Here is a 13,139-nt window from a genome sequence, read left to right as displayed (position 1 = left end):
GGCTCACCTTATCAGCAGTAATTTAATTTTTCCAAGTTTCAAAGTGTTCTAAATGCCTCAGACACAGCAGAGAAATAAAATAAGATTCCTGACTCTGGTAAGCTTACATACCATTGGAAAAAACAAAAATAAACAAATAAATATATAACATAACATCAAGTAGTACAGAGTTCAAGAAGAACAACGAGTGTAGTAGAAAGATAGGGAGAATGTGGGGTGCTGGGGGTGGGGGGGATGACTTATGGGGGAGGCACTGCTATTCAAATAAGATGGTCCAGAAAGTCCTTTCTGAATAGATGACATTTGTACAGAGACCTGAATAAAATAAAAGCAAGGCTGTGTATATCTTGGGGGAAAGCTGTTTAGTCAAAGGAAACAGCCAAGGCAAAAATGTGATAGAAAAATATTTAGTATATTAAAGCAAGGAGACGAGTTACAGCAAGGATACCAGTGTGGCCAGCTTCCATGGAAAGGGGGAATGTGAGAGAAAATGACTAAGAAATGTAGACCTTTGTCTTTGCATTTTAGAGTCACTGTGATGTAAGTGTTCTGGAATAAGAAAGGGCACAATCTGATTGGCATTTCTAAAACATCGCTTTGTTTTCTGTATGCAAGTTAGGCTCTAGGAGAACAAGAGTAGGAGATGAGTTGTAAGGATTTTTGGTGGCTGTCCAGGTGAAAGCTTGGACAACGGTGATAATGACGAAGCATGGCTGAATTTTTGACATATTTTGGAAGTAGAGCTAAAGGATTTACTAGAGTATTCTGGGTATAAGGAAAAGAACTGTGACGGTTGGGGTTGAGTGACCGAGTAAATGGTGGTACCTGTCACTGAAATGGGAAAAACTGGAGATAGGAAGACATCAGGGTCCAGCTCAAGGGCATTGGTAAGTTTCAGGTGCTCACTAGACATCTAAATGGAGATGTCAAATAGTTCAACACTTGAGTCGGGAGTTCAGGGAGAACTCACGGCTAGAAATAAAGATTCAGAAACCACCATCCTATTAACAATTTTTAAAATCGCAGGATTGCATGCGAGCAACTAAGAAAGGAGTGTCAATTGGAAAAGAGGAGGGCCAAAGACTGACTCCTCAACATTTTATGGACCTGAAAGAGGAGGAGGAGTCTGACAAGGAATGGCCAAAGGAGACTCAGGAAACCTGGAGAATGTGGGATTCAGGAAAACAGCAGAAGAAAATGTATCAAGATGGAAAAAATGATCAGTTGAATCAAAAGTGGTGAGAGAACAAGGTAAAGACTAAATGGTGATCACATGGAGATGAAGATGGGGCTAAGACCTTGACAACTCAGCCAGTATTAGTGATCTCCATGAACACCAGCAGTGACTCCTGAACGAAGTAGGTGGAAAGGGAGTGGAAGGTAACAGTAATGTAGCCAACACGTAGTAGAAATATTTGCCAAGAGCTGTGCAGGGGGGTGCCAGTGGTAAAGATCCATCTGCCAATACAAGAGACATAAGAGATATGGGTTCAATCTCTGGGTCAGGAAGATCTCCTGGAGGAGGACATGGCAACCCACTTTAGTACTCTTGCCTGGAGAATCTCATGGAGAGAGGAGCCCAGCGAGCTAGTGTTCACTGCGTTGCAAAGAGTCGGACATGACTGAAGCAACTATGCATGTGTGCACGTGCTATATAAAGCAGGGGTCCCCAGTCTCCATGATCTAATGCTTGATGATTGAGGTGGAGCTGATGTGTTTAGTAATAGAAATAAAGTGCACAATAAATGTAATGCTCTTGAATCATCCCCAAACCATCCCCCCACATCCAGGCCCATGGAAAAATTATCTTCCATGAAACCGGCCCTGGTGCCAAAAATGTTCGGGACCACTGCAAGAACAGAGATCAGTGGTAGGAACTAGAGGAGAAACCCTTTCATATATTCTAGATTTTCTAGTTATACTGTAAAATAGTTTCTGCCCTACAAACAATTTCATGTTGCTGGGAGTTTCTACATGCACAGGCCTTTTCTTAAATTATAAATTTTAATTTTCATATTGGCCATGGTAAAACAAATTTGAGTTCAAGATGAACTTTTGATATCTGCAAATGTTCAGCAGGAAAAATGCTGAGAAATGTAAAGCAATATTTAGTTTCATTTAAGCCACCCAGCCAACTCTGGGAGTTGGTGATGGACAGGGAAGCCTGGTGTGCTGCAGTCCATGGGGTCACGAAGAGTCAGACACAACTGAGAGACTGAACTGAACTGAAAACCACCCAGCATCTGAGATTCTTCTGAATTTCCCAGAGGACATAACCATTGCCATGCACACCAAAACTCAATAAATACTGCTGCTGCTGCTAAGTCGCTTCAGTCGTGTCTGACTCTGTGCGACCCCATAGACAGCAGCCCACCAGGCTCCCCTGTCCCTGGGATTCTCCAGGTAAGAACACTGGAGTGGGTTGCCATTTCCTTCTCCAATGCATGCATCCATGCTAAGTTGCTTCAGTCATGTCCGACTCTGTGCCACCCTATGGACAGCAGCCCACCAGGCTCCTCTGTCCATGGTATTCTCTAGGCAAGAACACCGGAGTGGGCTGCCATTTCCTTCTCCAAGATAAAGCTAGATATTAATGAACCAAATCACCCAAATGAAAGAGCAATAGATAGGGGCAATTTCTCATGTTTTTATTTTACCCTTTGTGTTTTACAGAACAGAAATAAGGACTGAGTTCTTTCCAAAATGTTATATTAATTCTCCCTGTAATCATTAGAGATTTTTTTTCCCCTGAGTTGGGCAGTGTTCACAAGATCATTTCCTTTAATTAGAATGATTTTGACTGTGTGCTCTGGGTTAAACATCTCCTTGCTGTGCACTCAAGACACCATCCTCAGGAGAGAAGAGACAGCCTCATGTCTCCAGAATGAGACCACCCCTCCCTGGCCTTCATTCAGGAGCCCTGAATGATGTATGAAGGCTCTGACTTCTTACTACCTTTCAACATTCAAAGAATCCACCTTGAGGCCATGAGGATTCACCTAATTATGGCCCATCCCACTAATTATATGGGTCAACCCAAGAAGCTCTAAGTGACCTTCATTGCCTCTAAGCACCCCCATCCTGTCCTATCCCTGGCTCTGTTCCAGTCCCTGACTCTCTCCTGAAACTGTTCTGCTGTGCCCTCTGGGACTCGAGCCAGACATTCTCAGAGCATCCAATCACCTCACCTCTCCTCTGGGGCTTTACTGCCCTTCCTAAAGAAAGATAAGGAAAGAAACAGAAGTCTCTCAGTCATGTCTGACTCTTTGCTATCCCATGGACTATAGCTGACCAGGCTCTTCCATCCATGGGATTTTCCAGACAAGAATACAGGAGTGGGTTGCCATTTCCTTCTCCAGGACTGCCCTTCCTAGTCCAACAGATAACTGGGTCTCCCCGAAGGCAAGCTGTCCCTCAAATCCCCTCAAGAAGTGGTTACTTTCTCCCACTGCCTCACACCCTTAGCGGGGAGCTTAGAAAAAGTCTTCTTGGGTTTTCACTTCCACACCAGTCTATCCTTCCTAAAGACCTACCTTTGCATTCCTGTTGTATCTCAAAAACCTTAGCATCCAGCTCACTGCCTTTCCTTCTCCATTTTTTTTTTTTAATATTTATTCATTTGTCTGCATTGGTCTTAGTTACAGCATGTGGGATCTAGTTCCCTGACCAGGGATCGAACCTGGGCCCCCTGCATTAGGAGTGTGGAGTCTTAGCCACTGGACCAGTAGGGAAGTCCTGGTCCCAGTGATATCTTTATTCATATTAATGATGTTCCCAGTATGCCAACTCTTTGCTTATGAAACGCCTCTCCACCATAATCTTGATCTGAACAGTTCCTCAATCACAGGCTCCCCTGGACCTTGTCATAATGAATAAATACAACCCCTCCTTAATCTCAATTTCAAAAATTCTATTCTCTAACAAACAACTATCCTGCTGCGCCAATAAAAAGAAAACCTTCATTCCTTTAACTCCACCCCCTTTCTACTCACACTTCTCAGGTCTTCCTTTTCTCTCTGACCCAAACTTAAACACCATATCAATCACTGTAAACCCTCCCTGGTGAACACTCTCAATCTCTTGCTCCTCTACCACTTTGTAACTCATCTTTAGCAAAACTTGAACCCTAGTCAAGCTCATCTCTCTACCATCTCTACACTTGATCTTTGCAACTAAATGTGGCAAGAGTAAAATGGGGGCAAAAAAAAAAAAAACAAACATGCTGTTTGGTCTCATTTTAAATTCATGACTTCCCATTTCAAGTGGTCTCTGTTCCTGCCTCCAAATCATGCTACATTCCCTTAGACCACCCACTCTGTCACTTACAAAATGACCATAAGTTACTTTCTCCTCTATCCTGGTCTTCCCTGTTGGCTCAGATGGTAAAGAAGCTGCCTGCAGTGCAGGAGACTGGGGCTCAATCCATGGGCTGGGAAGATCCCCTGGAGAAGGGAATGGCAACCTACTCTGATATTCTTGCCTGGAGAATTCCATGGACAGAGGGTTACAGTCCATGTGGTCGCAAAAAGTAGGACATGACTGAAGCGCCCAACACTTTCACTTTCTTTCCTCTATCCTGAATCTTTGATGACATCGTTCCAACCTTTCATCACACTCCTAAATAATAAGCGTCCTTTTTACTTCACTGAGAATATTCAGATAATCAGACGAGAACGTCCTCAAGTTGACTCACCTACCTTCATTGGCCCTCACACACTATAATTTTCTCCTGTTACTATGATTAGCTATCCTTAGAGAGTGGTCCCCAGCCCAGCAGCATTGGTATCACCTGGGATATTAGAAGTGCAAATTCTCAGATGGACTCAGATCTACTGAATCAGAGACTCTGGAGGCGGAACCTAGCAATCTGTATTCTACCAAGTCCTTGGAGTGACTTTGGCACATGCTAAAGCTTAAGAGCCATCTGGGAAACATTTTGCTTAAAAGTCCTCCCCCAGAAACTGTTTTTAAATTTTAGGGGATAAGAGATGGATGGCAGAAGTTGTAAAAACTCCTCCAAGTGATTCTAATGGGCAGTTTTGAAAATCACTGCTATGACTCAGTAGTCCACACTCATATCTAAGGACAACCTTTCAATATGATCAATCGCTTCCCTCACCAATGCCTTCTCAAAGACATTTCTCCAGCAATTTCTTCTCTCTCTTGCATCTTTGATTTTTTTTTCCTCTGCTAGAGCATTCCTGTCTCCCTAAAACATGCTATTCTACCTCTTGCTAAAAAAAAAAATTCTCTTGACTCTATCTCCAGTTACTGCCCTATTTTTCTACTTATTTTTATAGCAAAACATTTTTTAGAATGAGATCTTTTGGATACTTTTTTGATACAAAGAACTCTTGAGAGAAACCTATCCTAATTATTTCCAATGCATATCTTTCCATTCCCATTCTCATCAAACTCACTCTAATCAGCTTGTTTCCCCACCATCCTAGGAAATCTGGACTTGCCAAAGACACTAATTACCTCCATGTTACTCAAGCCAATGGTAAAGTCTCAGTCCTCATTGTACTTGATTTATCAGCAGAAGTTGATACTGTTGAGCATTCCCTCCTACTGGAAACACTTTCTTCACTTTCTTTTCAGGCAACCATCTCCTCTTCTTTTATCTTTTTTCTCCTGGCTGTGTTGGCAACGCCTTCTCTGTCTCCTTTGTTGATTTCTCATTAGTGATAGGGTCTCCAGAACCTTCTTTGGTCCCCCTCTCCTGTCTCTCCACACTCACTCCCTTGGTGATCACATCTCATATAATGAATTTAAAGACCATCCAACACTAGCATCTACAAAATTGCTATCTCCCAGTAAGACCTTGCTTCTAAACTCAAGACTTATAAAGCCATCTGTCTATTTACCATGTCCCAACAGCCACAGGACTTCCCTGGTGGCTCAGACAGTAAAGTGTCTCCCTACAATGTGGGAGACCCAGGTCCGATCCCTGAGTCGGGAAGATCCTCTGGAGAAGGAAATGGCAACCCACTCCAGTACTCTTGCCTGGAAAATCCCATGGACAGAGGAGGCTGGTAGGCTACAGTCCTTGGGGTTGCAAAGAGTTGGACACGACTGAGTGCCTTCACTTCACTTCTTAACTTCAACAGACACCTCAGACTCAAGTGAACTCAACCTCAGACTCATCTGAACTGAACAGACACCTCAGACTCAACATGTCCTCAACTGATTGCTAAGCTTTCCTCCAAACGTGGTGCTCCTTCCACAGTTTGCCCCATCTCAACCAATGGCTACTTTATCCTTCCAACTAGGAGTCATCCTTGGTTCCTTGACTTCTCTCTTTGGTTCACACACACACACCCTATTCAGTCTGCCAGCAAATCTTGTTTGCTCTACTTTTCAAGTTTATTTGGAAATCCAGTGTTTTTTATCATCTTCACTGCATCCATCTATAAACTATCATCTTTCTTGTCTGAATTAGGCAACAGCATCCTCATTGGTCTCGCAAGTCCATCCTTGTCTTGCCACAGTCTATTATTAATTAACCCAGCATCCAGAGAGGTATCTTTAAGATATCTCAGCCCTGGTCACCTTTTCACACAGAACTCTCCAACAGTTCCCTCTCTCATAGTAAGAGCAAAGGACTTAACAAGTCCCAACAGTGCCATCCAGTTCTCCTCCGATGTTTCTGGGACTCACTTCCTGGAATTTGTATTCAATCACTCCTCCTTAATCACTGGGAGGTCCTTGTTATTCCTCTTCATGTCAGCCAGGATCTGGCCTCAGAGCTCATGCCAAATGTCTGCAGTCCACTCCTACCCCAGACCCTCTCTCCCTGCTCTGTACCCTGGAAGGATGAACTCCATGACTCCATGACGCAATGGTGTCCCTGGCCCTCTGCCTCCAGGTGGACTTGGCCAGTGGAGACCGCAGCAGAACATCTGAAGGAAGGACAAGGGTAAAGTTAGAGTCTCCTTTTCTCTCCTTGCCGTCGCTTCCTTCCTGCACTGTTGGTGCAGGCCCTGCATCTCTCAACCTAAGGTCACAGCTCCCATCAGGCAGACTCTCCGCACAGCTGTTTCCTACTCTGGGTTCCAAAACCATGGCCCAGTCACTCCCTCGGGCCTAGTGATGTTTACAGGGCCCCACAACCTCTAGTTCCAAGAAACCATACTGTCCTTTGTCATTTCTTTATAGGTGGCCCATAATGTTTTTTAATTGAAATATAGCTGATCTACACAATATTGGGTAAAGTGCAGTGTTCGTTTTGGGTGTCAGTTTCAGGCATACAGCAAAGTGATTCATATCTGGGTAGCCATTCCCTTCTCCAGGGGATCTTCTAGACCCAGGGATCAAACCCGGGTGTCCTGCATCGCAGGTGGATTTTTTTTAAAGTCTGAGCCACCAGGGAAGCCCACAACATATATGTAAATATAAATATGTGTTATTGTTAGTCACTAAGTCATGTCCGACTCTTTGCGACCCCGGGGACTGTAGCCCACCAGGCTCCTCCTGTCCATGGAACTCTTCAGGCAATAATACTGGAGAATTTCCTTCTCCAGGGAATCTTTCCCAACCTAGGGATTGAACCTGGGTCTCCCACGTTGCAGGCAGATCCTTTACCATCTGAGCCACCAGGGAAGCCCTTTATAAATAAATATGAACATTTCTTTCTTCCAATTCTTTCCCCTTATAGTTCATTACAAGATAGTATGGAGGGTCCTTTAAAAACTAAAAATAGAGTTTCCATATGGTCCAGCTATCCTGCTGCTGCTGCTGCTAAGTCACCTCAGTCGTGTCCGACTCTGTGCGACCCCATAGACGGCAGCCCACCGGGCTCCCCCATCCCTGGGATTCTCCAGGCAAGAACACTGGAGTGGGTTGCCATTTCCATCCCCAATGCATGAAAGTGAAAAGTGAAAGTGAAGTTGCTCATTCGTGTCCGACTCTTAGAGACCCCATGGACTGCAGCCTACCAGGCTCCTCCGTCCATGGGATTTTCCAGGCAAGAAGACTGGAGTGGGGTGCCATCGCCTTCTCCCCAGCTATCCTAGTCCTGGACATATATCCAGAAAAGACAAAAGCAATAATTGGAAAAGATACATGCACCCCAGTGTTTCTAGTAGCATTATGTACAGTAGCCAAGACATGTAAGGAAACTAAAGGGCCCACATTTTTAAGAATAATCACTTTTTGTAACTCTCTCCAAAACATCAGATTTGACTGTATCATCCTTCTGCTGCTCTGACTGAGGCAGGGCCTTTGCCCTTGCTGATTCCTCTGCCTGTAGAACTCTTTTCCAAGATACACACATCATAGGATATTCCTCATTCTCTGGCTTACTTCATCATTATTTGGCTATCCTCCAATATAAAATTAAAAATTAAAATCTCGGGGCTGGTGCACTGGGATGACTCAGAGGGATGTGATGAGGAGGGAGGTGGGAGGGGGGTTCTGGAAGGGGAAAACATGTACACCCATGGTGGATTCCTGTCAATGTATGGCAAAACAATTACAACAGTGTAAAGTTAAAAAATAGATAAATAAACTAATTTTTAAAAAAATAGAGGCTTTTAAAAAATTGTTTTTAAAACACCACAATTAAAAAGGATAGGCTTTTTGACATTTCATTATAAAAAAAAAAATCAACTCATCTGATTCTTGGGGAAAGAAAAGATACACACATCACTCATTCCCAAGCCTCTTTCAAGACTTCACTTAAGTGCCACCCTCTTAGCAAGACCCACCCTGTTCTTCTGATTCAAAATTGCACTTCTCCTCACCCTCGTTTCCCTGTACATCTTCCCTACTTTGCTCTTTTCCATGGCATTTATCATCCTCTAACATGTCAACTTGTTTACTTATTGCTTTCATCTCTCCCTCTCCCCAGGCTTCCCTGGTGGCTCAAGCAGTAAAGAATCTGCCTGCAATGCAGGAACCACAGCAGATGAAGGTTCCATCGCTGGATCAGAAGATCCCTTGGAGGAGGAAATGGCAACCGGCTCCAGTATTCTTGCCTGGGAAATCCCATGGACAGAGGACCCTGGTGGGCTACACTCCCTGGGGTTGCAAAGAGTCAGACATGACTGAAGTGAATTAGCTCCTAGCCACTCCCCCCACTAGAACTGAAACTCCCTGAGGACAGGAATTTTTCTTTGGTTTTATTCATTGTTTATATCATGAGCACTTGGAACAGTGCTTAGCTGCATAGGGCCAGTATGCAATGGAACGTGTTTTTTTTTTAGTTTATTTACTTATCTATTTTTTTACTTTACAATATTGTATTGGCTTTTTTTTAATGCATTCAAAACAAAAAACAAAACCAGAACAAACAGAATAGCCCTCCTAAACTGCCAGGAGTTTAACAGAACTTGAAAATCTTGCCCAGTTTTAGTAATGCAATCTGTTTAGCTTTATCCAAACCCAAGTGAATCTCTAACTAGAGATTTAATTGAGTTTCACCACTGGTGACTTAAGATTCCTATTCAAACAGGTAAAGTCTAGCAAGACAGAATTGCCTTCACATCGCTCATTGAAAGTGAATGTTATAAATGTTATAAAGTCTATAAATCATTTCAGTTGCTTAATTAGACAGAAAGCCAGGTCTCAGAAATGTATAGCAGAAACAGCTTTAGTCTGATATATGTGATTAGTCAGTGTTTTCTATCTGCTGGCAGTATACTGATCCTCCATTTTGTGAGTTTGTAGGCGAAAGTAATTTTAACTCAAGCAATTTTGCATGGATGAATTCTCAGCACGTCAGTGCCCTTATTCCTGGCATGTGGAAAAGCCCAAAGCCCTGCATTTCTCTCAGCCTTTGGATCTATAATTTGCTCTATAATTTTCTTGCTCCCTTAGTTCATCTTCCCCTCACTGAAATTAGAAAATTTTATTCTTTTGTGAATGAAGCCCTCCTGACACCAACCTACCCCAAATTCAGGTAGATAACCCATAAATAATTTAAAGTTAAAAGGACTGTCACTCTGAGGCTTTCACTTGAATATTGTTCTTAGAAGCTTCCTTTCATGTGAGGATCTGAACACTTTTTTACCAACATTATTGGATGATGATACTTGACAGTCTTCCTGCAGGTACCTAGGCCTGCTTTGAAAGTCTCTACCGCTGCCTTAAGCCTGCCAGGAGGACCGCATTGTTTCCAGAGAAATAAAACGATGCTTTGTAAAGTTTTTCCATTGTGGTGGTTGATATCTTTCCATTGACCCACTGGAATGTCTTTTATACTCCAGTAGAAATGTAGGACACAATTAAAGTAGGCAGTATCTAAAGTTGATGCCCATTTTATATACCAATATCAAAATTACAAATATAAACTGATGTGGCAGAACAATTATTTTCTTTCAATTAACAGGAGGATCCATAACTCCTCGATTTATTATGATGGGATGTGTTTACTTGGTAGAGATCTGAATGTGATAATCTGAAATGGATATTTAATATGGACCTAATTGCTCAACAGGTAAAATTAGTTGCCATTCCCTTCTCCAAGGGATCTTCCTGACTCAGGGATCAAACCCAGGTCCCCTGAATCGCAAGCAGATTCTTTACCATCTGAGCCATGAGGGAAGCCCTCATAACAACTTATATTTCTTTTCTGATTAAGAAGTCACTTTTTAAAATAATTTTATTTATTTTTAGCTGCACTGGGTCTTCATTTCTGCGTGGGCTCTTTTCTATTTGCAGTGAGCAGAAGCCACTCTCTAGTTGCAGTGCCCGGGCTTCGCATTGCAAAAGCTTCTCTTGTTAAGAGCACGGTCTCTAGGGCACTTGAGTTTCAGGAGTTGCAACATGTGGGCTCAGCGGTTTCAGCTCAATAGTTGTGGTGCCTGGGCTTAGTCGCTCCGTGGTATGTGGGATCTTTCTGGATCAGGGCTTGAGCCCATGTCTCTTGCATTGGCAGGCAGATTCTTTATCACTGAGCCACCAGGGAATCCCAGTCACTTTTATTTATTCTTAGAAATGTGGAATACATATAAATGCAAACGAGTCCCACGAGGCAGTCATGGAGATGTGTCACTCAGATGCCTGTTCAAAGAAGGAGTCATTGCCCAGTCTCCAGGAATGTGCCTGGCTGACCATCTCCAAATGTTATCTCCTTTGGCATCCACCTCAGGTTCCCAAAGGAAGTCCTGCTTATCTCAGGGCAGCTCCCAAACAGGAACCAAGTAAGGCCATGGTAGCCAAATTTATGGCAATCAAAGTTAAGGAAATGGTTAACCCTCCACCTTCCAATACAGGGGGCATGGGTTTGATACCTGATCAGGGAACTAGATTTCATATGCTGCAACTGAAGATCCCGTGAGCCACAACTAAATAAATATTTTTAAAATATTATAATTTTAAAAATAAATAAATAACACTGCTATGGACATGGGTATGTAAATGTATCTTTGAGACATTGTTTTCAATTCTTTTGGACATATACCCAGAAATGGAATAGCTAGATCATGTGGTAAAAATATTTTTAGGTTTCTGAGGAAACACCATATTGTTTTGCATTCCCCTCAGCAAATTCTCCACATCCTCATCAACACCTGTTATGATTTAATTTTATTTTTTGATAGTAGCCATCCTAATGGATTCGAGGTAGTATCGTGTTGTGATTTTGATTTGCACTTCCTTAATGATGAGTGACGTTGAGCATCTTTTCACATGCTTATTGACCATTTGTACATCTTCTTCGGAGAAGTGTCCATTCAAGTCCTTTGTCCATTTCTTTTTTAGTTGGATTATTTGGGGGGTTTTGTGGTTGAGTTGTAGTTGTTTATATATTCTAGACATAAACCCTTTTTCAGATATAGAGTTGGCAAATATTTTCTCCCATTTCATAGGTTATCTTTTTGCTCTGTTGACTGTGTCGTTTGATGCACACGTTTTTAATTTTGATACAGTCCAATTTATCTATTTTCGTTTTTGTTGGCTGTGCTTTTGGTGTCATATCCAGGATATCATTGTCAAATCTGACGTTATCAAGCTTTTCCTCTCTTTTCTTCTAAGAGTTTCATAGTTCTAAGTCTTATATTCAGGTCTTGGATCATTTTGAATTTAACCTTTTAGTATATGGTATGGGACAGGGGTCTAACTTCATTCTTTTGCATGTGGATATGCAGTATTCCTTACACCATTTGTTGAAATCCTAACAGTCCTTTTGCACTCGTAACTTTGTCGCAGTGTCTGCTTCCCAGATAACCCAATTAGCACATCCCTGAATAGGATACAGTAACTGCTAAAGTTCTGTATCTATCCTACCAGTCCTTCATTATCTCTCCTCTTTCTCTCTCCCTACAACTCTCTCTCTCTCTCTCTCTCTCCATACTGCTGTATATACTGCTCTTTAAACACAATGATATGTATATGTTTGTTTTCTTAGGTATTTTCAGCACCATTAAATTTAAAAACTCTGTAGTGACTCATTGTGTAGAGGCATCATTATCTGCTTAAGCAATGCATTATTTTAATGACCATATTTTAAAAGATTGCTTCTTTTTTAAAAAAAATTTTGTGTTTCCTTTAAAAAATTGACCTGTGAAAAAAGTATAGGCTTGAATTCTCTAGGAAAAAAAACTATCCAAAATGTATGACTATTGTTTCAATTATTCTTTTTTTTTTCTTCCTTTACAGACTTTTGTGTAAAATCTGTAAAAATAAATATCTAGGCTTCCATCCAATGGCAACCCACTCCAGTATTCTTGCCTGGAGAATCCCAGGGACAGAGGAGCCTGGTGGGCTGCCGTCTATGGGGTTGCACAGAGTTGGACACGACTGAAGCGACTTAGCAGCAGCAGCAGGCTTCCATACCTTACCTAAAAATAGAATTCACTATAACCTTCATATCATACACCAGGAGATCTAAAAATGAATTTCATCCAAGTCTGGCTGGAACTGATGGGATTTTAATTCCTTGAGGCAGAAGATGCCCTGAGATGGCAAAGCTACTTAGTGTTCCTTTTATTGCATTTGATCAAGTCTGACCAATGCTACGATACCCACTCTCCAGCAACCTTCAAGCTCTCTTTGCCTTGGATCTCCTTATTCTAACTCCAAGAACCTACTGACTTCACTGGCTGCTAAACCTCTGACAGGTTCCTATTAATGACAACAAAGCAGGAGTAACTACAAGCAGAGGAATGCCCTGGAAGACAGGAAATCAAGTTCCCTTC

At 42.2% G+C, this 13,139-nt stretch overlaps 1 protein-coding gene across 4 annotated transcripts in view; it reads right to left on the bottom strand.

The window, feature by feature from the left end:
• LOC145532511 (uncharacterized) overlaps positions 1-13,139 on the bottom strand; it is an 85,090-nt gene that overhangs the window by 59,033 nt on the left and 12,918 nt on the right. The window contains exons 3-4 of one of the 4 annotated variants that reach the window (XM_081557787.1): positions 7,938-8,017; positions 5,482-6,902 (exon numbers count right to left, since the gene is read on the bottom strand). The exons of the other annotated variants lie outside the window; for them this stretch is intronic. The gene's annotated coding sequence lies outside the window, so the exon portion shown is untranslated. The remainder of the gene's footprint in view (positions 1-5,481; positions 6,903-7,937; positions 8,018-13,139) is intronic. 4 annotated transcript variants of the gene reach the window in all.

Source organism: Giraffa tippelskirchi, chromosome 2 (genome assembly GCF_054371585.1).
Source record: "Giraffa tippelskirchi isolate mGirTip1 chromosome 2, T2T-mGirTip1v1.2.pri, whole genome shotgun sequence".
NCBI classification, from domain to species: domain Eukaryota; kingdom Metazoa; phylum Chordata; class Mammalia; order Artiodactyla; family Giraffidae; genus Giraffa; species Giraffa tippelskirchi.
This window is presented reverse-complemented; position numbering and strand designations above follow the sequence as displayed.